The 25,441-nt window shown below is 44.6% G+C and overlaps 1 long non-coding RNA gene across 1 annotated transcript in view; it reads right to left on the bottom strand.

Moving 5' to 3' along the window:
* The window catches only part of LOC108791294, a 240,236-nt gene extending 218,335 nt beyond the window's left edge, over positions 1 to 21,901 (bottom strand). The window contains exon 1 of the long non-coding RNA XR_001941496.1: positions 21,783 to 21,901. This is a non-coding gene — a long non-coding RNA (uncharacterized LOC108791294). The remainder of the gene's footprint in view (positions 1 to 21,782) is intronic.
* Positions 21,902 to 25,441: the final 3,540 nt, after the last annotated feature.

The following is a 25,441-nucleotide window of genomic DNA, read 5'->3' as shown; positions in this document are numbered from 1 at the left end:
GTTGCATCATGCATCCATTGAGACATGTAGGAGTGGGTAGGGGGGCAGAGGGGTGGAAAAGGGAATTGTAGAGCAGATAGATTACTCCTCTAGCATGTGGGGAATCCAGGCAAATACGTTCAAAGTGAGTGAGAGGAGTCTTAACGGGCCTAGCAATGAGGTTAAGAAGTGACAAATTTGTATATAGTATATCAAAATATGTCAGAGGTCATAAGGTTATGCCGGGTCCGTAGAAAGGAGAAAGGTATAATGCCATCAGGGTTGTGGAGAGTATGGATTTGCGTTATGTTCTTAGAGGACCAATGTGAGAAAGATAATATGCGTTCTAGACCAGGGGAGAAGGCTGGGTTGTGAACAAAGAAAAGGAGAGGTAAGTGGGGGGGAAATAAGACCACCCGAGTATTTAAGTGAATCCCATATTTTTAGCGATCGGAGGGTTATAGGATTAAGAATTTGTGGCGAAGTTTAGGAATTACCCAGAGCAAGTTATGCACTCCAAGTGGGTCACAGTCTATGGTTTCAAGAGAGACCCACAGTGGGACCTCAGAGGTGGCATGATATTTAGCAAGAGGGGCTATTTCTGCTGCTCGGTAGTGTTGACTTATATTAGGAACCCTTAAACCGCCCAAAGGTCTGGGAAGAAACATAGTATGTCTAGGAGCACGCGGTTTGCGACCTGCCCAAATGAAATGTATCACTTGCCTCTGTAGAATGCGCAAGATGTGGGAGGGGATTGGAATAGGGAGGATTCTAAAGAAATAGAGAAGTTTTGGTAGGAAGGTCATTTTTTTTTAGTTTCAAAACAGTTTTTATTTTTCAGTAATGCATTGATTAAACGATGCACTAACACGAACATCATGCGCGTGCATATGCAGTAATGTAGACATTGGTATTGCTGCGTAACAAATGACGTTATAACAAACATGGCATACTTGTAGCAATCACCTATCTGTGCATAAGGAGGTGGGGAAGTGTTTGGAGGGGATCCCTCCGTTACGATTAGAGCAGACCAGAAGAGGAGAAGATCAGGGGAGAAGAATAGTTAAGGGGGAGGATTGGGCGGGGGAAGGGGAGGATTTGACGCTCGGTCTATTTCACTCGCGAGTCGGCCATGTAGTTAGGAAGGGGAGAAATCATAAGGTGATTAAACGTGTGTCAAAGGTCGGTGGCAGGAAGTGTCTTATCCAGGGCTCCCATAGTTTCTCAAACTTCGGCATTTGATCATCTAGGCGCGCGGATAGTTTCTCGTGAGAGAAGATCCAGTGGATTCTGTTTTTAGTTGCCTGAAAGGAGACTTTGTTGGAAAACCAGGAACTGGCAATAGTAAGTTTAGCGGCGGAGAAGACATGGAGCATTAATTTAAATTTAGAAAATGGGATGTGAATGGGTTTGGCGTTAAGTAATGCTGTTTGCGGTGAAGGGGGGACAGGAGTGCCCATAAGAGTTGAAATAATTTTAAAAATTTTTGACCAGAACGGCTGGAGAACAGAGCACGACCACCATGTGTGTATGAATGTGCCGCTGGCAGGGCAACCACGGAAGCAAGTACCCTTGCATTCCAACACAAAGTGCTGGGCCTGGGAGGGGGTGATATACCAACGGAGGAGTAATTTGTAATTTGTCTCCAGAACTCTGGCGCTCTTAGAGCAGGAGTTGGTGTTTTATAATAAGTGGCGGTGAATCCGTCAGGGCCAGGTCTCTTGTGTAGTTTAAGGGTTTTTATGGCAGCTATCACTTCTTGGTATGCTGTAACAGAAAACATATGTGAACACAAATAAAGAGCTGGGTTAGTGCTATAAATTTGCAAATAGATAACCTGAAAAAATGCATATAGAGCTAGGTATCTTGCCTAAGGCATTATGGGCAAACACGGAAGTCCAATGGTGCCTGTGGGGGCCATGGCTGCGTGGCTGGGACTATACCCGAGCTGGCAGTGTGTGCTGTTGATCGGAAGGTTCGCTGGTGCCGGTGCTGCTGTCCCCCGAGATGCCGACGAGGTAAGGAGCGGCTCTAAAGCACGTCAGCCATCGAGCGCACCGCGCATGCGCCCCCAGGAAGGTCATTTTAATGGGTGCTATACGTCCTAGTAAAGATAGGGGGGAAATGAAGCCAGGTAGAGAGAAGAGAACATAAATGTTTAAATAATGGGGGGTAGTTAGCCGAATATAGTGAATCGTAGGTAGAAGTGAGATGAACACCTACATATGATAAGGCGGATGGTGCCCATGCAAAGGAGGAAGTGGACTGCAATTGTTGGACAATGGAATCCGAAAGAGAAATATAGAGAGCTTTGGATTTTAAATTCACAGAAAGACCCAACAAGGTGCTAATGGCAGAAAGAATTGTGAAGAGGTTAGGTAGGGAAATGAGATGTTGAGACAGGGAAAGAAGGATATAATCTGCGAACAGACTCAACTTGTGATTGTGGCCAGATTCAGAAATGCCCAAGATATCGTGATGATTAAAAATCATTAGAGCTGTGGCGTGTCCTAGCCATGGCGGAGTGAGCAAGCTTCTTTCACCTGCTCTCCCACACCGCTCCACCTACAGGACTCCAGACAGCACTTACCAGCCCCACCATGAGTAAAACCAGGCAGAAGAAGGTGCCCGACACCCCTAGACCACCAGCACTGGGTAAATTTAAGAATTTCTTCTCTGGATTTTGATGGAACTACAGTGAGGGTCCTGCCTGACCTTTCCAGGGCGATTCTGCAGAGGAGGATGATATTGCGTCCACTCCTAACACGCCTGCGGGAAGCAGGTATTGTCTATAGATGGGGATTCCCGTTCCACCTCATTGTACAGAAAAACGCCTCCTCTTTTGCCCTAAGGAAACCGACAGATCTGCCTGCCCTTTTCGTGTTTCTGGATATGGAGTCTTTCCCGGTTCCTGACTGGCTACAACATCTACCAGAGGGCTCTGCTTGACAGTGTACACGTCCGGCTCTACACCTCAACCTACGCCTCAACGACCATCTCAACGACAACCTCCAAGATCCACTCTCAACAGTTGGTGATCTCGACCCTGCCATATGCTTTTCCGGAAACATTACGACTGCTTTCCCTGCCAAGGGGGGTCTCTGCTAATTGGCTAATTGGTGTACCCCTAGGGACCCGAGGGGATATACCATCTACAAGAGTCTTACCCGGCCTATTGCAGCAATCCTATTCTATGTACCCCAGTGGCCTTGGGAGGCAGTCAGCTGCCTTAGTCCACCGGTGCTGTTTCGGGCTGAAAGTTATGTATTCTTCTAATTGTGATGGCTCACAGTGCCAAGTCCGTCAGATGTCTTGATACGTGGTACCTGTGGGTCCACCTCTAGCTCTTCACCTCCTGGTGGGTGCCAGTCCGAGTTATATGACATGTACCTTCCTGTCTTGGGTACAACTGGCCAATAACTTGGGACTGGTGACCATGGAGAATGTGAAGGAGCTGTGGAGTTCCCCTATTAATATGGTTATGTTATGCGGTCCTTACAACATGTTATTGTCGCCTGTTGATATATTACTTCACTATCTTTCTCTAATAGTTCATACTGTAAGTGCGTATCACTCCGAGTCATTGTTACGAGTGGACTACCACTCCAATATGTCCTGGGTTTGGAGCGGGGGGATGAGTGGGATTCCGCTTTGTTTAGCCACACCCCCACTTAGGATTCCCGCCCACGGGGATAGTTCCCTTAGGTGGGTACATTTTGGGGTAATGAGGTGAGGGGGTGCTGGTCCTGGGGGGGGTTTCAATATGGTTCTTGATCCCACCTAGGATAGTTCTAGGCAGACATCTCCCGCCTGGAGTCGGTACATAAGCAATCCATGTCCAGGTCTGTTCTCAGTGAGTTGACAGGTCTCTGAGAACATTTACAGTCTCTATGCCTAGCCAAGGCCAAGGGTATGTTAACTAGATGTAAACAAGTCTTCTACGAGCTAGGCGACAAATGTGGCAGGCCGCTAGCTAGGGCACTGTGGTCGCAGAGAGCTAAATCCTTAATTTCAGAGGTAATATCCCCTTCAGGAAGGTAAGTAAGACTGCTGATATGGGGCTTTTAAAGAATACTACTCGTCTCTCTATAACCTTCAAGACCACACTAAGTTACAGGCCGGGCCGGACCTTAGAACTAGGATTTCAAGTTACTTGGCCGAAACAGGTATGCCGGCTATACCTGAAGAGGCATTGAGCTCCATGGAGGCACCTCTTACCTATATGGAACTTACTGTAGCCATGAGAAATACTAAAACAGGTAAAGCCCCAGGACCGGATGGTCTATTTTTGTCCTACTATAAGACGTTCTTGAATGTCTTCTCGACCCATTTCTTGAAGAGATATAATGCAGTTGGCAAGGGTGTGGCGTTCCCCGCAGACTCGTTGTGGGCCCATGTCACGGTCATTCAAAAACCAGAGAAATATCCTCTGCTCTGCTCGAATTATGGGCCCATTTCGCTGCTCAACTCCGACCTGAAACTTTTTACAAAAATGTTGACATCACGACGTGTCCCCCATCTACAAGACATAATTTATCTAGACCAGGTGGGATTCATGCCCTCTAGGGAAGCTCGGGACAATGGGACTCGGGTCCCGGATGTCCTACACGTGGCCTCCACCTGGTCGAGACCTCTTATGCTTCTCTACACGGATGCAGAGAAGGCCTTAGACTGAGTTGATTGGACGGTCATGGAACTGATGCTCCGAGGATTGGGCCTGGGTGAGGTGATGATGTCGTGGATAATGGCAATCTACTCCAAACCGATGGCGCAAGTCCGGGTCAATGGCATGCTATTGAATGCCTTCGCTATATCAAGTGGCACACAGCAGGGCTGCCCATTGTCGCCCTTGATCTTCATTCTCACCCTGGAGCCCTTTCTCCGCAGAGTCAGAGCCAACTGTAACATTGCGGGAGTAGACCTGGGGAGGGGGAAAGGCACAAAGTAGCGGCTTTCGCCGATTACCTGTTCTTCCTCACGGACCCTAGTGTCTCCTTACCGAACCTAATGCGGGAATTTGAAAACTATGGGGTGTTGTCACTATTTCTCATTAATTTCCAGAAATCCACGGCCCTCAATGTTTCCATCCCTAACTTCCAACTCCCGGCCTGCGGTCCGCTTTCCCATTTCAGTGGGTGAGTGAGTCACTAGGCTACTTGGGTACTAATATCCTGGCGGATCTCACCCGCACTTTTCACCTTAACTCCCCCCCCCCCTACTTAGGCACATTTGGATGGACTTCTCGAAGTGGCATGCGGGTAAGTTTTCGTGGTGCGGTAGATGCAACATTCTAAAAATTAATGTTATGCCACGTATTCTCTATGTCTTGCAAACTCTGCAGATCCACGTTCCACAGTCATTTCTTAAGGTCGTTAACAGTGCTTTCATATAAGTTCAATGGGCCCACAAGTCCCCCAGGATTAAGTAATTGATTCTGCGTTTGCATAAGCTCCATGGGGGCATCAGCCTACCAGATGTGACTAAATACCACGCTGTATGCCATCTCACGAGGGTGATCGATTGGTGTCGCCACAGTCAAACATTGGATAGGACTCGAACAGTCAGTGGCTGGACTTCCTCTGTCAATCTTGCCCTGGTGTAAGAGCGAGATTCCAGCCTCGGTGAAAGATCATCCCACAATAGGTCCGTCCTGGGTTGTATGTCGCAAATTTTTCCCATTTGCGGGTATATCCCCATCCCCCTCACCCCTATTTCCAGTCCTGGGCAACCCTAGGTTTGCTCCTGGAGTGGAGGACCCAGGCTTTCGTGCGTTGGCTGCGGCCAACATCTATAGGGCTCAGCATTTTCTCCGGAATGATACTATAAGATTCTTACTCGTTGGTATAGGAGCCCTGCTGCCCTTTACAGACTTATGCCAGAGCTGCCTCCTGACTACTGGCGATGCGGCCAGGCCGGGGGTACCATGCTCCATGTGTTTTGGTCCTGCCCAGGACTCCAGGGATATTGGGAGGCGGTAAGGTTGCTACTGCCCAAATTTACTGACCAACCTATCCCACTAACCCCGGTGTTCTTCCTTTTGCACCATAATACGATACCTAAAAGGTCCTATTTGAGATCTACCACATATGCTTAACGCAGCAAAGCCTGCATTCCGGTGCTATGGTGGGACTCTTGGCCCCCAACGGTGGGCATGTGGCTGAGTAAGGTTAACGAGATCTGGAGAATGGAGGACTTGACTACATCTTCCATGGGGACACATAACACCTTCTGCAAAACACGGTCCCCTTGGATGGAGTTCTTCTCTCTGGAGTATCAGGTGTGTCTCACATCGGAAACACCTAACGGCCCAAGTTTGTCTCCAAATAATCTTAGATGGCTGGCGTCACCTGTCATTATGCAATACCCCCCTACTAGAATGCTTGCACAGAGATATACGGATTCACCCAAGGAGATGACTTGACTCGGGCATGCCATGTAGATATGTATACGACAATTACCTCCTATATGGTTTACAGTTACGCCACGGCCTTCTGCTTGTGACGGAAGGACCGTACGTATCTCTAGCTACCTCTACTCCTCTTCTGTGTTGCTCGTCCTGTCTATTGATGTATATTGTTGACAAAAATTGAAAAGTAACAGGACCCATGCTTTAGAGTTCCTGCCTATTATTTGCATTGAATCTAAGTGCCTGATTTGTACTGTGTTGCTGAGTATTTGCAAAATTTTGGTATGGCTATTCCTGTTTTATAAAATAAAGAATTAAAAAAAAAAAATTAGAGCAAGAGGTTCAACGGCTATTGAAAATAGTAATAGGGAGAGAAGGCACCCTTGTTTAGTTCTTCTATCTAAAGGAAAGGGGAGGATTTAAATCCGGCGTAATGTACTCTAGCGGAAGGATAGGAGTATAGGGCAGATATCCATTTACAAGCAGGAAGGACCAAATCCCCATCGTTCCAGTACATAAAAAAAGATAGGAGCTTGATAGAGAATCGAAAGCCTTTTTGATATCCAGTGAGTAGAACATAGAGGGTATCTCTTCTGTACATGCTAAATGAGAGAGGAGAGTTTCTCTGCATATATTGTCTGTGGCGTGACGCAGTGGCATAAAGCCAACCTGAACTTTATGGATTAGCTGTCCAATACCCAAGTTGAGTGTGTTGGCTAATATTTTGGCCTAAAGTTTAATGTCTAAGTTGAGCACGGATAAGTGGCGGAAGTTGGCCCAGCAAGTGTTATCAGAATCTGGTTTGGGATGCATACAAATTGATGCAAATTGACCTTACCCAGAGAGCAATGGGATCTGAGAGCGCTAAAAGAAGAAACTAGGATTGGAGTCAAAAGATCAGAATTGTTTTGTTTTTTAAAAAAACATTAACTCTTTATTAAAGTTTAGAACTTTACAGAAAGAATAATAATAATAATAACAAAAAAAGAAAAAGAAAAGGCAGAAAAAAACAAACAATCAGTATGGTACACATGAATAACAGGGACATGTACCTGCTGTACAGCTTATAGATATATTTATAGGAGCGAGGAAGAAGAGAGAAGGGAAGTAAGGGGAGGTTACAGTAAGGGAAGGAACGAGTGAAGTCTGTAGAAGAGAGAAGGACCAATGAGAGTAATACAAGTTTTAGTCACCTATCAAGTTAAATATACTGTGCATCGAGAGTCATCGAGCCAGAATTTCCAGTTTTGGGTGAAGATCTCCCCCTTACATCGTACTTTTGCAAAAATACATTGAAATTGGGCGTGGGTGTTGAGTATGTCAATTGTCTCTTAAGGGTAGGTGTAGTAATCTGTTTCCATTTCCTGGCATGCGCCAGTCTAGCAGCTATTAGTGTATGAGTTACAAAGGTGCGTTGTGAAAGGGACCAGACGTCCAAGCCAACACCTAAGAGAGCTAGTTGGGGAGAAGGCATGAACTGAGGAATGCTAGTAATTGAGAAAACGAATCTGAATACGATTTTCCAATACTGATGTATGGAGTCACATGCCCACCAAATATGAAGGAGTGATCCAATTTTTCCTCATTCACGCCAGCATAGAGGGGAGGAAGAAGGGAAGATCTTTACCAATCTCTGGGGAGTGAAGTACCAACTGTGGAAAATCTTTTGCACAGATTCCCAATACGAAACACAGTTAGAGGCTCCAAGAGGCCAGACAATAGTATGATGCCATTGGGATACGTTCAAGGTGAATTGCAGTTCACGTTGCCACCATACCATAGATGGGAGTTTGTCAGTTAGGGTAGTTTCTGTGAGTATTTTGTAGAAAAAGGATATGCCTTTAATAACAACATGTGTAGATTGAAAAGCTTGGGGAATCTTCTGGAGACAGTTGTTATCTCTTATCCGAAGAGATGCTAGAAAGTGTCAGAGCCGGAGGTATTTAAAGAAGTCTTTAGGCGGGATGTTATGTCGTCTACCTAAAGTTTAAAAAGTGGAGATCTCGTTATTAAAATATAGATGATGTAAACTAGTCAGTCCAAGGATCATCCACGGTGTAAAGCATCTTTCTCCAAAGATAAAGTCAACAGCAGAGATGGGGATATATTGTAGAAGAAAATGATCAGAAGAAGGCACAGCGGATCCCAAGGAGTACCAAATTCTAGTGGCAGCTGTAACTGTGTCAAGGGGACCACGTGGAGGCATAAAGTTGAAGAGGATAGAACAGAGGACTGAACGGAAGTCTGTTGCAAAAAGAGAAGTTTCGATATGAGTTCAGGCTTTAGTAGAGGAAGGTATCCACCAGTGTCTGATTTGGTAGAGTATGGTAGCTTTGTAGTACTTACTAATATCAGGAGCTCCCATGCCCGCTCTAGATTTCGAGGAGTAGAGGCAGAATTTAGAGATACGTCGTTTCTTGCCCTCCCAAATAAATGGATCAATGGTACGTTGTAATGGTACGCATGCACAGTACGCAGGCTTGCTCGTGCATCCCCGGGAGCGCGTGCATAGCGTGCCTGCACCCGCTTAGGCCTCAGGTGTGGGCCTTGCGGGGGGAAGTTTCCCCACACACACCTATACCACCTCTCGCCTGCCATTGGCTCTCGGGGAGAGAAGCCTCCTAGTTGCCTCGGTGACAGGGGGCTGACTTACACCCTCTGGCTATAAAAATCTGGCCAGAGCTCTGGCTTGTTGCTGAGTTATCTCATCCTGTGGTGTGATTACCTAGCTCCCTATCCATGTGCCTTGCTTTGCTTCCTGACCCCCTTTCTCTGGACCTCCTGTCGCCGACCTTGGACTGCCTTTCGCCCCTGTACCCTCGCTGCCTGCCATGACCCGGATTGGACTTGACTTCTCTTTGGATTAACCCTTTTGTACCTCTGCTTTCGGATGCGTCAGACCATTTCCTGCCAGTGGGTTCCACTATATTCTTCTGCGAAACCATTGGCACTCCTGACACATAGTGAGGGGGTATAATAATTCCTAACATATGAGATTTGGTGTGGTTAATCCTGTAAAATGAGACATGACTAAAGTCAGCAAGAATTTGTTGTAGCGCAGTGAGAGATTGTAAGGGGTCATTCATGGAGACAATGACATCATCAGCATATAAGCCTATTTTGTGTGCGATAGGACCAACTCGGATTCCCGAAATGAGGGAAGATGAGCGTATTGATGCAGCTAAAGGTTCCATAACTAATGCAAAAATCATGGGTGAAAGTGGGCAACACTGTCTAGTGCCATTTGTGATATGGAAGGGTTTGGAGAGTTAGCCGGAGGTCCAGACACGGGCACTAGGTTTCGTGTGGAGTGCGGTTATAGCAGAATTAATGAAGCCCGTAAATCCAAAACGTTGCAAAACAGCTTTAAGATAAGCCCAGTTCACTCGGGTTAGAAGCAGAGAAGGTGCACAGGAGGATCCTGCCAACTGCAAAAGATCAATAAACCTTCTAGTGCCATCTGGAGCTTGTCTCCCCCACACAAATCCAATCTGATCGGAGTGTATGAGTTGAGAATTAATTTTCATAAGTCTATTGGCAAGTAGTTTAGCATAAATCTTGATATCAGTGTTTAGGAGTGAGGTGGGTCGGTAATTGGCAGGGTCAGTGTCAGGCTTGCCAGGCTTCGGGATTGTAACAATAAGCTCTTTTAGGGATTTGTTCGGGAAGTGACCTTTGTCTGCTGCTTCATTAGCAAAGGAGCAGAGGTAAGGGGTTAGGATAGATGCAAAGACTTTGTAATATTCTGACCCAAAACCATCCGGGCCAGGGGCTTTGTGTAAGGGCAGTACAGCGATCACTGTGTCAATTTCCCCTGCATAAAAAGGGGTAGTGAGGGTAACAAGCTGATCTGTATATAGTTTAGGAAGCGATAAAGTGTCTAGGAAGTGCCCAATATCTGTTTCAGACGGGCATGGGGTGTCAGAGTGTTGTAAATTGGCTATGTACACAGGGTTGAATAGTTGGACACCCGAGGTGTCCATTAAATATGGAGTTCTAGATTTAAATTTGAGTTTCTTATATTGTTTAGCGATGAAGGAACCAGCTTTGTTGCCTTTGGAATAAAAATGGAGTCTCGTTTTCCTAAGCATGAGATCATATTAGGAAGTGAGCAGTTGACTGAATATGTGCCTTAAAGATTTAAGTTGTTGAGCAAGCAAGGGATCCAAGGATTTTTTATGTTGGGAGTTCTAAAATTTTCGAATTTGGGCTAACAAGTCATCTCTAATACGCTGCCGCTGTTTCTTCTTGTGAGACCCCAGTTTAATAAGTAAGCCTCGAATAAATGCTTTATGTGCATTCAAAAGCGTAATGGAGCTAGTGACAGAAGGGGAATTAGTGTGTAAGAAGCTTTGCAATTCAGACTGGAGATACTCTTTATGGGCAGGGTTAGATAGGATACTAACATTCATTATCCACGTAGTGGGAGGTCTGTGAAGAGAGTCTGGAAATAAGGTAATGGAGACAGGGGCATGATCCGACCAAGTTATTTGTCCAATATCAATCTTGGACACTTGTTTCAGAGTAAATTTATTGGTCATGAATAAATCCAGTCTGGAGTACGAATTCTGCGTTTGAGAAAAGAAAGTGTAATCACTTTCGTTCCATGTGAACACCTCCATATATCATACAAATCCTGAGTATGTAAGAAAGTGGACAGGGATTGATTAGGGCGTCTTTTAGGATTGGATGAGTCAATATCAGGTTCTACAACAGTATTAAAGTCCCCACAGAAAACAAGATGACCTTTACGTATGGGGGATAGTTTGGCCAGTATGGAAGACATTTTTTTCATGTGGTGGGTATGTGGAGCGTTTGGCTTAACTAAAGTCACTAGGGTATCATTTAAGGAGGCTACTAAGAACTATCGAGAAGAAATGGGACAACTTTGAATATAGCATCCATAGAAAGATCTTTTGCAGGGGGCACATGCACACATTGGGCGATGCCGGTCACGTACTGATAACGCTCTGCATCGCCTCAGCACATTCAAGCACATAACGCAGCTGGCTCCAAACAAAATCCTCCCTGCAGCAAATCTATTGAGGGAGCCTTGGTGCATGCGGCCTCCAAGATGGCGCTGCCATCCACCACACAGACAGGCCTCGCCTCCATGCCACCTATACTATGCAGTGATGATGCAGATGACAACGATACTAGTTCTACCTCTCCTTCACGTGGGTCCTCTCAAAAAGAGCTCCTTCCCATTGACTGTATGCTTCACAAAGCGCTGGCAGTTACATCCAAACAAATTACTGACCAGCTATCCCACAAAATTTGAGATCTGGGCCAATGCATTGCTGATTTAGAGATCCGTATGGATGATGCTTAACATAACATTAGCTCCCATACTGAAGAATTGGACAGACTTTGTGACGACAACCCACTCCTGTAGACTTGCTACTATGCGCTCCTCTGAATTCTCTAGATCTAGAATCCTCTAGATGCTGGAGATGTCTCTATGAGCTGGCGTCATCTCATCCATGTGCTATGGTCTTGCCCTAAAGTTCAGGACTATTCGATGGGAATCACAAGTATGGTCACTGGACTGTTGCACACTCCAATCCCTATGAATCCTAAGATCTGTGCGTTGGGTCTAATTGATGACCTGGTTCCCTCAGCAGCATCCCGCACACTTCTAACATATTTGTTGTTTTATGCCAGGAAACTCCTCGTCCTACATTGGAGGAAATTGGAGCCACCTACCTTGGGTGCTTGGAAGTCGATAGTTAATGCCTCCTTGTCATTCCATAAAGCCACCTATGCTAGCAGGGGTTGTCTTAGTAAGTTTGACAAAATCTGGTCAATATGGATAAAGTCCACAGATATGCTAGCGATTTAGGTAACCAAACCAGGGGATCCTCAGCCTGACATGCCTGAGTCCTTATAGGGGTATTCCACCTCCACTTTCTGCCTCCTACACTATCCAGGTGGTATAGTACTGCACATGTTTTTAGAATAATTGGAGTTTCCTTTCTTCTGTTTAGCTGACTTATGGTCTCCTACATTGGTTAAGAGGCATTGCAAGGTCAAAAAAATGCTTATTCTCATGTGGGAGTTACTGGAGAGCTGATGTGCTTCCATTGTGCTATGTGTGCCTAAAGGCTGGGGGGATCCCTGATCAGAGAACTGTTAACTGCATACTATGTACTGTTATCAGCATATGTTATGCTACACTGTGTAGACTTGTAATGTACAGTACTTATTGGGGCACTATGTTGGTGCCTTAACTGTATGTGTTATTATTGCAAAATGAATAAAAAGATAATTTAAAAAAAAAAACCAACGTGAACTCAAAACATTGACATTAAAATTAAAACATTTTCCCCTCCCCCCCATGTTAATGTTAGCACTTACCTTAAATTATGTCTCTTATTCCGATCTTCTTCTTCTTTCCTGATGTTTTCATCTGTCCCTCCAGCAGTGTGGCGGCTCTCCGATCCAATGCTGACTGCTCTGTCCCTCCGATCCAGCGGTGTCTGCATGCGGGTGCACGCGTCCATAGACTTACCTTGAGTCTCTGCTCGTCTCCCGGCCGAGAATCGGAACTGCGCATGCGCCCGCCCCAAGATCCTTTGCGGCCGTACGAGCAGTTCCTGATTCTCGGTGCGGGAGCGCGCAGCGATAACGAGGTAAGTTTAAACCTAGTTAAAGCGGGTTTTTTTAAAAACTTCTTCCCTATATCTACTGCTTGCTAGCAGTAGATTCCACCTCCACTTTCTGCCTCCTACACTATCCAGGTGGTATAGTACTGCACATGTTTTTAGAATAATTGGAGTTTCCTTTCTTCTGTTTAGCTGACTTATGGTCTCCTACATTGGTTAAGAGGCATTGCAAGGTCAAAAAAATGCTTATTCTCATGTGGGAGTTACTGGAGAGCTGATGTGCTTCCATTGTGCTATGTGTGCCTAAAGGCTGGGGGGATCCCTGATCAGAGAACTGTTAACTGCATACTATGTACTGTTATCAGCATATGTTATGCTACACTGTGTAGACTTGTAATGTACAGTACTTATTGGGGCACTATGTTGGTGCCTTAACTGTATGTGTTATTATTGCAAAATGAATAAAAAGATAATTTAAAAAAAAAAACCAACGTGAACTCAAAACATTGACATTAAAATTAAAACATTTTCCCCTCCCCCCCATGTTAATGTTAGCACTTACCTTAAATTATGTCTCTTATTCCGATCTTCTTCTTCTTTCCTGATGTTTTCATCTGTCCCTCCAGCAGTGTGGCGGCTCTCCGATCCAATGCTGACTGCTCTGTCCCTCCGATCCAGCGGTGTCTGCATGCGGGTGCACGCGTCCATAGACTTACCTTGAGTCTCTGCTCGTCTCCCGGCCGAGAATCGGAACTGCGCATGCGCCCGCCCCAAGATCCTTTGCGGCCGTACGAGCAGTTCCTGATTCTCGGTGCGGGAGCGCGCAGCGATAACGAGGTAAGTTTAAACCTAGTTAAAGCGGGTTTTTTTAAAAACTTCTTCCCTATATCTACTGCTTGCTAGCAGTAGATATAGGCAAAACAAAACGGAGGGTTTAGAACCCCTTTAAGACCAAACTTCTTTGATGTCTGTGGGGGGTAAATCTTGAAAAACAACTCTGGCCATTTTCAAGGCTTATGGCAAAGTATTGTCAGAACATAGCCTGGAAGAGCATTACACTGCCTTGGGGACATGTATCAATGTGAAAACAGTTTTAAAAAATTGGGGTCCACCTTTGTAATCTTTTCAATTACATGCTTGGGAGATGCCTTTAAGCTGTATGTGGTGTCGCGGGACAGTAAAAATGTCATGTAATTCTTCAGCGATACCATAATCTGGCATCACACAGTTTGGATCTGTAATTCATTTTTTAAGTTATACATTATTGCTTAGCTTAAACACTGCAGCAGTACCCCAATCTGATTTATTACAATTTAAAAAAATAATTCTTAGTTTTCTCCGTAACACCTGTTTTTCGATCAGTTTTTTTCCCACAATACCACATTGCATTTCCTTGCAATTTTTATAAAAGTGAAAACAGTGCACAAATACACTTTAAAACCACAACCTAACGTTACCCCAAACCCCCTACCACCCCCATATTCCTAATTATTTACAAAATATTCTAAATATAGACTTCTTAAAATAAACATTAAAGTGTATTATTTGAGAGACATTAGACAGTAGCTGAACCATATGTAAGCTTCGTTAGACAGGCCAGGAGAGGTGGAAGTAGCTGGTAAAGGCGGTAGGATGGCAAAGGTGGCAGAAGCTGGTAAAGATGGCAATTGCAGGCCAGGAAAGATGACAGGAGCAGGTAATGTTGGTAAAAGTAGTGAATCCCCCCCCCCACTTCCAGTCCCTGAGTGGAATGGCCTAAAAAGGAAGTTGTTACGGTAGTGATGAGATACAGTGGGTGCTCCTAAAATGTATACAGTATATGTTTCAACCACTGTTTTCTTCAGTGCAGGACTAGGGAAGATGTCCCCTAACTGGCCACAAAACATCCTTCTAAATTTTTAACTTAGATTAGCAAGTGAAAACTAACATGGGATGATTTGTTTACAGAAAAAGGAAGATAGTTACTGAAGGGGTGCGGAGAGGTATGGTAGCAGCAACTGCTCAGTCATTACACATACCTCAATATCATATTGTGTATGTGACCCCTACGTTATTCAGTTGAACAGTGAGTATATCAGTTAGTATATCAGTCACTATTATATTTGCACGAGGACAACTGTTCAATGTTTTTTATTTTAAAAAAACATAGCAAATAAATCCTTTCAGATGTTCAGCTTGTTCAATAATTCAAGCTACATAAAGCCCTAGGCTGTTCTGCTAGAGTTTATATTGTTTTACAGATTTAAAGTTAATAGTATCGAAATGCTCTTCTGCACCTTTAAAAGATGTAAACACTTGCACATAAAATTATCTTAATCCATTAAAAATCGTTTTCTACAGTATTTTTTTGCTGGCAGGTAAGGTTCTTAGTGGTACTAATGTTGCCCTGTACAAAGCTACCCTTACAACTAAGCATAGCACTGTTTCATAGGAGTTTGACATGATTGACTTAGGTAATCAAACCAGCATGACACTTATTTAGCATTGTCTAAGTTGACTACATACTTGGCTAATGAGTCTATGTTTTAGTGTAAGATCCGCTTGGGGTATTAACAGTACCACATTTTAACTGGTGGTTTAAATCCCAAAGCAAATTTGGATGAGTTTATATTTCTATCTTCTATAGGGCTTTTCAATTAGGTACAATAAGCCGAACTTTTGGCTTTTGTGTTACATTGTAACTTACACCTATCCATTTAGCAATACTCCATAAATCCAAGCTTTATCATGTTTCACTGCTTAGTGCATCAAAAGGGCCAGCAATGTGCTTTGAATTACAACTTCAAAAATAAATGAATCATAATCCACCTTTCAATACAAATTCCCCAAAAGCCTAATTACACATTTCAAAAATGGATACAGTTCTGGCTAATGTTGCTTAATTAACTGTAATAATGACTATTGGGATATGGAATCAAGATAAAAAAAAGAAAAAGAGCAGGACGTGGGTAATGGCAAGCACATGTGTCCATCAGCCTGAGAGCATAAACTGTTTGGAGGCGGAGCTCTGCTGCTTAACTGTTGTAAGGAACTAAGTAAGGTAGTGTAGAGTGTAGAACATGTGTATTCTTGTATATGAACACCTTGTGCTAATAAAGAGTAATATTTTAATTTATTCATATTGCTTTGATTGATCCCTAGCTGAGTACCTTAGATATATAACAATTTTTTTTAGGGCTGATGTGAGAGATAATTAGGTTGTGATACAACATGATGAGTAAAGAATGCATTGCTTAGTAATAATGTCTCTGCAGATTACTTCACCCATCAGAAAGCCAGACGGAAAAGTTAATATGAATCTGGGAAAAAGATGATATTAATAACTATGTATCTGGTCTTCATTTATTTTAGGATTTGTCTTCAACAAGATCATATGATATGTTCTATAAAAGATAATATTAAACAGAAATCAGCTGCTGTTAATATTTCTATTATTTTACAATTATTTTTAATCTTTTTATATTTGGAACTCTGAAAAACATGACATTTTAATGGTATGAATGTGTACAGTCTTTCTAAGCATGTTTGTGTGTGTGTGTTTTTTGCCTTTGAACATATTGTCATGGTATCCATAGTTTTATTTTTGTGCCGGTTTATTTTCAATATTTATATAATGCCAACATATTAGGCAGAGTGATACAAAGTAATATAATTGTCACAGATGGGGCTCACATGTATACACAAGAATCAGGAATGTGGACCCTCCTGCTACACTGGCAGGGACACATAGAGAAAAGTATGCAAGCACTAGAGGCTGACAACTCCGAGAGCTGGAGTACTAGCAGGTAGATATGTGCGATTCGTTTCGTTCCGAATCGAAATTCGGACAAAATTTCGTAAATTCAGAGATTCGGATGTATCCGAATTCCGAATTAATTTTTTTGGGACGAACTTTCGTTTTTTGGGCGAAATTTCGTTGCAGTAAAGTGACATTTGAGAACAAAAACCTTTTTTTCCCTCTTAAATGTGACTTTGCTGCAACGAACGAACAAACAAAATGAAAACGAAACACATTTTAGTACGGATTTCCGCTAACGAATTTCGTCCAAATCTGAATTCCGAATCAAATTGACTTTCGGACTCAAATTCCGAAAAACAAAATAAAGCAAAATCCGAATCAAAACAAAACGAAAATAAACAAATGTTTTGCTGGTGCACATGTCTGCTAGCAGGGAACAGAGCAGGGGAGCTGAATGAGGCAGTGGAAGACAGATTAAGCTGGTAGGTCAAGGTACTAGGTAGGGTACTGCAATGCTAAGTAGGTGGCATTAGGTCCCCCAGGTTGTGGAATCTAAGGGCCAGCCGGTGTTTACCAGACTTGGTAAACCAGGTGGAGATGGACTTGGCTGCTTGCTGACTCCAGGTTAGGGATGAGCCGAACACCCCCGTGTTCGGTTCTAATTCGAACTTTCGAACATGGAAAAAGTTCTAATTCGAACTTAGAACTCAATGCAAGTCTATGGGGGTAGAACTCAGAAAATTAAATGTCCCCATTTTGAAGCCTTATATGCAATTCATTGGCCATAAAAAGTGTATGGGGATCCGGGTACTGCCCTGGGGGACATGTATCAATGAAAAAAACACTTTTTTCATTGTGATCACTGTCGAACAGACCGCGGACATCCCGTAATGTTCGGCGTTCGGCGAACGCTAGAACAGGCTATGTTCGAGTCGAACCTATGTGCGACTCGAACATGCAGCCCATCCCTACTCCAGGTCACAATCCCCAGGTTTACCCAACTCACCTAACAGCCAACAATGGTTGGCAAGGCCAGAATTCTGGACAGACTGCAGACACACATACAACAGACAAAACAAAGGTGACAGGCGGATGACTAGGACTTCCAGGGACAATCCAAAGGATAGGGACAGAGGGGCAAGCCAAAGGTCAGTACACGGATAAACTTTAAGGAATTTAGGTTCAATAGTAAACAGGGGGCTTGGCATCTAGCTTAGGAAAGTGGTGCTCGGGCCGCACGCCGTGCACTGCCCTTGGTTTAAATAGAGTTAGCAAGAGGGAGGACGCACAGGATTGGCCATGAGCAGACTGCACTGATTGGCTGAGAAGCTGCATAAGAAATAGCAGGAGGGGGTCGGCTGATGCCTAAAGCTGCCAGACTGGTGAAAGAGCAAGTCAGGTACAGAGCACATGCCTGGAGGACTACAAGCAACAGCACAGCCCTGCATGTCTGCAGAACAAGGGGTAAGAGGTCTGCATATACTTGTAGAACTACAACAGCTCCAGCCATTTAGCAGCTGAAATCAGCCGTACATCGGCTTGCTTCGTGCGACTTCGGGTCGGCTGAACATGCTCAGAAGGACATGTGCAGAAGGAGTTTGACTCAGCCGATCCAACATCTGGAACGGCTAAACCGAACCTCCGACAGGCTACTCGCTGCTGTTCGGCCTATTCTCATAGATGCCGAACAGCAGTGAGTGAATAGCCGAATGCCGCCGAGCGGCATTCGGCTCGGCTGTTCTGCTCGGTACCTCTGTGGTACTGAGCAGAATAGAAAAACATAAAATAGAAAATGATTGGGTGGAGCTAGCAGTGACAGCTAGCTCCGCTTAACTGTTTTCTATTGGTCGGGCGGTTCTGCTGCCGTCAGATTAATTTAAAAAAAATCACCATAGGAATGCATAGCTAGATTCCTATTAGCTATTTCACTTTGCAATAGCCAATAGCAAACTAGCTATTGCACCCGCCCCCTGCTGCTGTCAATCACTAGAGGGCACCTGATGGAGAACTTCAGGTCCCCTCCGCTGATTGACAGCAGCAGTGGGCGGGTGCAATAGCTAGTTTGCTATTGCAAATTGAAATAGCCAATAGAATCTAGCTATGCATTCCTATGGTATTTTTTTTTATTCTGACGGCAGCCAACGACTCCGATGTCAGAAGAAAAAATAAAATAGAAAAAACAGCAGGGAAAGGTTTACTCTGCTCGATCAAGCAGAGTAAACCTTTCTGGAACAAAGTGTTTCTCTCCCGGGCAGCTGGGAGCCGCTATCTAATAGCGGGGGACTCCCGGAGCGTCCGGGAGAGTTGGGCTGTCTGGAGATCAGTGTCCCTAGTTACCTGATAACCAGGGACGCTGATCTGTCTGTGCAAGTGGCTGGAACCAGCCAATGAGATGACGGCTGGCTCCACCCAGCAGCCAGTAGCAGGCTGTCGGCCAGCCAATGGCTTTCACCTCGGCTCAGTATAGCCGAAGCATATGCCTTCGGCTCGACTGAGCTGCTCGGCCGACTTCGGGAGCTGTGCGGGCTATAGTGAATAGTTGGTGGACACTGTGGACACAATCTAATAGAACCTTCTTTTAATGCGATGCTTCTGAAACAAGGGAAGTAAACTTACCCCTTTCTTTTCAAAAAATCAATGCCCGGTTCAATAGAGGATCACTCGGTTAATAGATTTATTTGTGTTGACATCGTCTCACGTTATCCTAGGAAAGCTTTCGCTATTGCAATATACACCTGATGTTTATGTATTTATGATATGTCTTGAGAATTCACATGTTTGAAAGGAGCATTTGGATGTAACTCTTGATCACATTTATTTTTGTAGTCACATTCACTAAGGATAACAAAGAGTTATGGATTCAAGTGCTTGTATGTAGTTAAACCACAAGATGTAAGTTACAGAGTGGAATCAAGCCTTTTAGCACATAAGGGTTTCACAGACCGCTACACGAGATTCATCAATACAGCACTATACTTTATCACCCAAATAAAATTGGCAACGCTGTAGCGGTACGATGCTGACACTCACTTTTTATTTGTAGAGTTTGTTAGTTGGTTTACAAAACTGAGCACAACATAAGTGGTAGGCTAACTAGTTAGCCGGGTTTGAGGGTTTGTGGCCCCGCACAGTTAAAAACACCCTCCCCATTCCACTACTCACCCATCGGCGTTGGTGTCATGGAAGGCTTCGTTTCTGCGTTCCAGCGTCTTGTCCTCCTTACTAGCGTCTGCTCGTCTCGCTCGAGGTTCTCTTTCGGTTTCAGCTGCATTCGGCGGCGGCGTCCTTTCGGCTGTCTTCGGCGGTTCGTTTCTTGGCGGGAGATTCGAATCTCTGTCTGGTCTGTGAGTGCTGTTCTGTGTTATTTGTTTGTCCTGTAGTGTTTTCTCTCGTTTTCGCTTATATGTTACGGGCTCGCTGCCACACATCATGTCTTGCTGTGTTGTGTGTTTAGGGGTTTTCTTGTTTGGAAAGTAATACAAAAAAAATATATATTTTTAAAGGGACATTTCGCATAAAAAAAACCTGTTTAATAAGGTACTGTAATTTGCATGTGCCCGGGTTGGTGGGTGTTCGTGGGGGGCTGGTTCGGGGGGTTGACATTTTTTATCTACTCGCAGGTTCTGTCGTGGAGCTCTTCGATTCCCCGTGGAATATTTCTGCTCCTTCGTTACGTCAGGTGTGTGGAACCCGGATCTGAGGTTTCTTTTTCATTTCATGTTACGTTTCGGTTAGGGCACGATCGCACTATGTTGTGCGTCACACCACGCTACTTCGCATACACTAGGCGTAGGGTTTCTATTTTCAATTTGGTTATTTTTTCTGGCACATACGTTAGGGGATGCATCTGCCTTCACATAGTCTTACCCCGCACATGGGGTCGGGGGGGCTCTGAGTGTTTGTAGTGGTTTGGCTAGTCCCCCCCTTCCTCGAGTCCCCTGCTCATACCCAGATAGCAAGAAATTGTGCTGCAAGTTTGAAAATGACTTGCTAAACTATTGCAGACTTGCCAAGCTTCACAATTTTTTTGCACAATTACAGCAAGTCTGCATTGCAAGTCTCCAGACCAGCGAGCTTGCAGAGCTCTTGCTAAGACCTGCAGGACTCTTGCTGTAGACTTGCCAAGCAAATTTGCTACAAATTCAAAAAGTGTCAACTAGAACTTGTGCTGCAAGTGTTCTGCAGGTCTACAACTTGCCAGGAATGTGTGCGGCAAGTTAACAAGAATTACAATTTAACCCTATCACAAGTTTGTGGCAAGTTAACCTTGCTATCTGGGTACGTCATACGTTGCCATTCGTTCACACCTTCTACTTGTCATTTGGGCGGACGCAGTTCCGGTCCTAGTCATCACTTACTGCATCTCTAATCCCCCCCCAAAAAATGGAAATTGTGTAAACCTGATTGGTTGTCGTGCAAATGCTTTTTGCTACTACGTTCAGTGGGCATGGGCACGCTTGGTTGGTTCGTGCCTCAGCGCTGCCCCTCATGCTCCTAGTTAGTTTCATCCGACATGGGCCTCATTCTGCCCCACGTTGCTGTTCTGTGTGTTTGTTGGTCCGATCCCTTCTCTTCCGTGGGTGTCGGTGGTGGTTATTGTCCTCGAGGCCTACGTCTCCATTCTGCCATCCCAGCCAGGGGGTCTGAACACGGCTGTGCGATGTCCCTGCGTTCCTAGACTATTCCCCGACTGACCACGAGCTCCAGCACAAGGGGATCCCGTTCCCGGCTATGACTCGCAAGGCGGTACTTTTCCTTGTTGCTGTTCCCGAGTCTCGCTGCTGCCAGGGCTGCTACCGCTAGTACGGATCAGGTGTCCTTGCAGACCGTAGCCACATCCTTGATGCAGATTCATACTCTTTTAACTCACTTACCTCTTCTGTTTAGGATCTATGACTTAGGATGGAGTCCGTGGAGAAGTGCATCTCCGGCTCCGATGCCCCACCTCAGGCGCCCTCAGGTACTACTGCACAGGGCAACCTTCAGAAATCCCCCCCCCCCCCGCACTGTCGCCGCGCTGAGCCAGTCGCACTGTTCTTTTATACATGTGTACAGCTCTGTCATATCTATACCGCACTGCTGTACAGAGCACACTGACCCAGTCACATCAGTCTCTGTACAGAGGAGCTTACACTCTAATGCCCCTCCCCCCCACAATCACACGCTATGATTATACATGTATATAGTTCTGACATGTACCGAAGCGCTGTACAGTGTACGCTGAGCCAATCACGTCCCTCAAGCTTGGAGCGGTTGCTGCACATTTGAGCGGTTTGCTTTCGGGCTCGCCCTGGGCCGGCCTGCACCTGAAGCAGGCTGCCTCGGCGTGACTGTGCCATATCAATATCGGTTTTCTGGCATGTTGTCTAGCGTTGTTTTGCGAGTTCCGGCTGCTCACCCGCCGGACCGGTTTTCACACAGGGCTTGTTTATGTTCCCACCTCTTCGTTTGCGTGTCGCTACTACAGTCTTCCTCAATGGACCCAGAGCAAGTTGCTAGTTTATTGGAACGGGAGTTGGGAAAGGGTTTCCTTTTCGGTCCTGTTGCTACCCCCCTTCCATATTTGGAGTGTTAATCCTCTCGGCCTTTGTGAGCGGTAAATTGTCCAATGCACTTCGTGTGATCTATGATTTGTCCACGCCTCATTCTTCCGGGGTGCCCAGTCCGAATTCCCTGATCCTGTCGGAGTTTTCCCTCAAGTATTCTTCCATGGCTCAGGCTATTCAGGCCATAGTTTGGGAGTAGGGAGGCCTGGTTGTACAAAGTGGATATTTTGGATGCTTTTAAGCTTCTCCCAATCAGGCCATTGCTTTGGCAATGGCACGGCATTGCATGAGGTGAGATGTATTATTTTGCGACCCAACTTACGTTTGGGTCCGAGAGCAGCCTGTGGCTGTTTGACCAATTTGCGCAGGCCTTGCACTGGATTCTCACTGATTTTGTGTGTTGTCCGACGGCCTTCACTACTTGGATGACTTTCTATTGGTGGCGGGGCCAGTATGACCTCCGGCTGATTTGCAGGCTCTGCTGGCGATGTTTGCAAAGCTCAACGTACCGGTGGCAGCTCCCAAGCTGGAGGGCCCGGCAGTACCTATTACCTTCCTGGGCATCCATCTGGATTCCGTTCACTTGGAAGCGAGTCTGCCTCAGGATAGGTTGGACAGCATTCGGTTGGCAAGCCAGGCTTTGGTTCAGTCTGACTCGCCTTCTAGGAGGGAGCTGCTATCATTGCTGGGTATGCTCATTTTTGCCTTGCGTATCATCCCGCAGAGTAGGTCATTAATTTCCAGGTTACTGGCGCTACTGCCTTCCGCGCCTGATGCGGAATCTCCTGTGTATCTGGACTCCTGCGCACAAGCTGATCTGTTGCTGTGGGACCGGTTCCTAGGTGAGTGGACCGGTGTTTCGTTGTTTATACCGCGGGTGTCCGCAGTCTCGCCTCAAGTGGTCTCCGATGCCAGTTGGCGGCTATGTTGCTATTTTTGGCCCCCATTGGTTTGTGGCCCCTGGTCTGAAGAGGGCCTACAGGTGCCCTTAACCCCGAGATATATTCAGGACATTTATTTAGCATTGGGGCAGCTTCAGCAGCAAAGGCATCATAGTGCATATAATATAAAGTTTGTTTTTGCCCCCTTATTTTGCATACTGACCATAGTGACCACAGCACACCCCAGGTCTATGTAGGCAGGTTCGTGATCTCTCTTTTCAGATTCGTATTCAGTGGGGCTCTGACTACAATTAGTACTATATTATACACGTGTGTAATAAGGATCACGACACATTTCTTTTTTGCTTTTTTAATCCATTTATATAGCGTCATAGATCATTTGGAATTAAAGGAGGAGATTAGTTGTTGATACAACATTAATCCCTTGTGAGATTGCTACACAGGACCTAGCGCAACATAACAGCGACATTTCATTCACTACCACACATTGTTGCAGCTGGTTCACTTTCACTGAGTGATTACTCCTAGCGCAGCGGCTTGTTGTTTTTTATATAGTGAATAGTAGACATGTGCACTGCCAAAAAATTTGTTTAGTTTCGTTTCGTTTTAAATTCGGATAAGAAACGAATAAGAACAGAAAACGAAACGAACGTTCGTACTAACGCTATCGAATTTCGGAAATGGAAATTCGTATTCGTTTGCATTCGTTATGTCTGTAATTCGGAATTCGGATACATCCGAATGTCCGAATTTCCGAAAATTCGTCCGAATTTCGATTCGGAACGAAACGAATCGCACATGTCTAGTGAATAGCCCATACAGCAGCCCTTCGGTTCTACTGAACCAAAGGGGTCTTGGGGCTGAAGCTAGTTGAAGGATCAGCCGAAGCTACGGCTAGATCCTTCGGCAGCTTAGTGAATAGACCCCATAAATTCCATGCACGTAGTGGGCTTCATTTACTAAAAGAAAGTTCAAAAAAAGAAAGAAACTAAAAAAAAAGTACAAAGATAATTGAATCTCTTGCGGGTTTGCATCCAGCAAATGTGATCCCTTAACTTATCCACTAAAGCATACTGTAATTTTCAGCACATATGTTTTGTACATATATTTTCATTATGCACAGAAGGTTTATGCAATTGGAGAGATAAAGAGAACAAAAATGGCCATATTTTCAATAGTAACTATTCATGTTTCACTCATTTCTTTTAGAATATTAAAACTCTGACTGGTCACCAAAAACAACACCTCAAGCAGCTATTGTGCTCATGTTCTTTTCTCTAGTTTCCTTAAATGAGTTCCCTTGTGGGATATGTAACTTATAAAATTTTATTTAACTGTTTTACATTACCCATGTATAGATGCCTCTGTTTTAAATTTCAGGTACATGCTGTAAGTAGATCACTTGGTAACTGTGGTAATGCACCCTGTTCAGCCATTTTACTTCTGTTTGTTATCGATATGGAATATACTTCTCTTGCCACTCCTCCAGTTCGGTTTCCCTCACCCAGTCTCTACATTAGCTTCAGACTGCCGACAAGATAAAATTCTAAATTCTGCTTCTAAGCTATTAATTTTTGGTACCTCTGAAGGGCGCTTATCAATACATATACAGTATCTCTCACCAAACATTATGGGCAAAGAAAAAAAAATTGTCTTTCCTATAAATAAAAGGAAATATGTAAAGGAAATTATCAATATGTTGGACGATTATGTAATATGTTGGAGAACCTCTTGTGGATATTATGGTGGATGTTTACACTTGCAAATGCTTGTCACTTATCATTCATGTGTTGACATAGCCTTATCATGTTGCTTGATGCTTGAATTGTTTGCATCCTGGATGCATTTATGGATTGTGTTCATCTTCTACCTAGTGTAGAACTTTAAAAGGTTTTCTCACTGGATGCCTGCTTGCATATCAACAGACTTATTTTATGCTGCTCTCAATCATGGAAGTCTCACCCATACACCAAGCCTGCATGAGACTTATTTAGGTAGGCATCAAGGCAGCACAAAATATAAGAGGAATCTCAAACAGAGAGAGTAATCCATAGCAACACATTTTCTTTCACACAATTTTTGTTATGCAACATTACATAGGAACAACAGAAAGATATATTTAATAGGATGCTATGGACTCCTTGACTACATGAAAGTGGTCTACACTGGTGAAGTAAGAATGTGTGGTGCCCGAGAGAATTGCAATATTAAATGGACAAACTTCTCACTAGGTGAATAACAATAAGGCCCAACACTCCCCTACA

The sequence above is a fragment of the Nanorana parkeri genome, unplaced genomic scaffold, assembly GCF_000935625.1.
Source record: "Nanorana parkeri isolate BGI_ZX_2015 unplaced genomic scaffold, ASM93562v1 scaffold540, whole genome shotgun sequence".
In the NCBI taxonomy this organism is placed as follows: Eukaryota; Metazoa; Chordata; class Amphibia; order Anura; family Dicroglossidae; genus Nanorana; species Nanorana parkeri.
This window is presented reverse-complemented; position numbering and strand designations above follow the sequence as displayed.